Source organism: Opisthocomus hoazin, chromosome 5 (assembly GCF_030867145.1).
Source record: "Opisthocomus hoazin isolate bOpiHoa1 chromosome 5, bOpiHoa1.hap1, whole genome shotgun sequence".
NCBI lineage: Eukaryota > Metazoa > Chordata > Aves > Opisthocomiformes > Opisthocomidae > Opisthocomus > Opisthocomus hoazin.
In genome coordinates, this window is record NC_134418.1 from 35,291,266 (window position 1) to 35,293,374 (window position 2,109).

Consider the following 2,109-nt stretch of genomic DNA (forward strand, 5'->3'; position numbering starts at 1 on the left):
AAATCTGCTATTTAATTGTTCACAGCAGGTTAGGGAATGCTCTGAGGTAACTTGCTCGTACTATCCTTGACAGATAAATCTTTAATGCCGTATTTTGAAAAACAGCTTTTCTCAGTAAATTTTTTTCAGATGTCTGTTTCTGTCTTCATCTATAACTAGACGTATGTAACAGATATGAATGTGTGCCTGTGCCTACAGATAAATCTTTTATATGCGCACACTTACAGATTTGAAAAGCTATATAGCACAGTTGCTTTGCATAATGAGTTTCATTTGTTTTCACAGGTCAGCACCTTAAGCGAACCTTGGAAAAACTATTGTGTGATCAGTCATCGCACTGAAGCAGCAGCACCCGTTTGGTAAAGGTAGTCTTGGATAAAAAGCTGAATGCTGTGGTTTCAGTGACTTATCGTTGAAACCTTGTGGTTTCTGTGTAGGAGGCTGTATAAGCTGGACACGTTTGACATCCTTGTTTCTGAGCTGTGAAATCTGTACATCTAATTTATGAAAATTATCTCTGGTTTAATTGTATTCTTTTTTTAATGAAGTCAACGTATTTTCCTTGCATTCAGTGGAAACAAGAATGGAAATGTTTTAAGATGTAATGTGAGCCTGTTTTGACCTCAAAAAGGGAGAAGAATCAAGATATTCTTGATTATGATTATGGTCTAAGAAGGAAATTAACATTAAATATAGGGAGTTAGAGGTGAGAGGAAAGCAATTCTCAAGTGTGGACTCAAACAGAGAAATTAACTGTGAGAAATGACATCGACATTATAAAATAAAAATCTTCCAAGTGAGAATTTGATTTAAAAAACCCCCAAACAACGAAGTAAGGTAATTCAGAATAAACCATGGTATTGGTACCATTTAGGGTAACCAGCAGTATCTGTAGTCTTTCAGGTGGTCTAAATAAACAGTTAAGTTTACATGTAAGGTAAATCCAAGACTAATGAACATGAAGGTAGGACAAAGAGCGAGCTGCGGCAGAAGCAGTTGCAGTCACAGAAAAGCATGACAGCTGCAGCAGAAGCATTTCCAATCACAGAAAAGTGTAATTGAACATTAGATCAGTTACGTACTTTTTTCTTTTGTAGTTGAGTTTTGTGCTACATTCAGTGAATTGGTTCAGTTCATTGAAGGGTGATATGAGCTAATGCTGGTGCGATGCATGTGGCAGGTATGCACAGCTGGAACTGGAGAGGGGAGAGTAAGTTTCCTGGCTTCGCTATGCTGTGTAGGTGTCGCGGAAACACATCCATGTCTGCATCACCAAACTGGAACCAGGACAGTCATGGACCCACCTGCATTAGCCTTCATTCCCTCTCCTGGTCTCCTCTCTTCTGCTCTGGTAAGTGCCCACCGGCCTGTAACTCCCCAGAAAGCTGAGCTGCGGCAATACAGGATACCTGAGCCTCTGATACTGGCAAATCGGCAAATCCTGTTCCCTTCACTGTCATGAGCAATGACTGCTCAAACCTTGAGGTTTCACCAACAACAATTTTGCTTCTGGCAGGCAAGTTCCCAGAAGCACGTACACCGTTCCCTGTGAGGGAACCTATGGAAACATATTAAAAGCAAGCAAAGACCTCTGAATAGAAAACAAGGAGAAGAAAAAGAACATTCAAGGTACAGAACAAAGTTTCTTGCTGAAATATAAATAAAACGACTACTTGTGTGAAAGTAACTACTCAGCGCATTTGTGGGAGTACAAAAATCTGTCTGAAAACATTAGTCAATGACTTCTGTGTGAGCAAAGATTGAAAGTGTGATCACCTACTGTCAATTAATTTCAGAGGGATGATTGCAAGATTCATCTTAACAATTTTCAGTAATTTCTATATCGAAACATCAATAGAAGACTGTAGGTTTGAATTTCTTCTTACTGTCTCATTGGTCCTGATAGGAGAGTTGTTCCTTTTCAAGAAAAAAAAAAAAAAGTGTTACTCTAACATTGCATGTTTGATTGGAAAATTGAGGTGTCTTGTCCTGCTTGTGTTTTCTTTCCAGAAACCTGAGCCAGTAAAAGTGATGACTGCATCTGTAGATGAATATGCAAGAAAATAGTAACATTGCTGTCCTAAGATACTCTTCTGGACAATGACACTT

At 38.8% G+C, this 2,109-nt stretch overlaps 1 long non-coding RNA gene across 1 annotated transcript; it reads left to right on the forward strand.

Moving 5' to 3' along the window:
* Positions 1-283: 283 nt before the first annotated feature.
* Positions 284-1,564, forward strand: LOC142361547 (uncharacterized). The gene is made up of 3 exons (XR_012764162.1): positions 284-365; positions 1,181-1,351; positions 1,517-1,564. It is a non-coding gene; the product is annotated as an uncharacterized LOC142361547 (long non-coding RNA).
* The last annotated feature ends 545 nt before the right edge of the window (positions 1,565-2,109 follow it).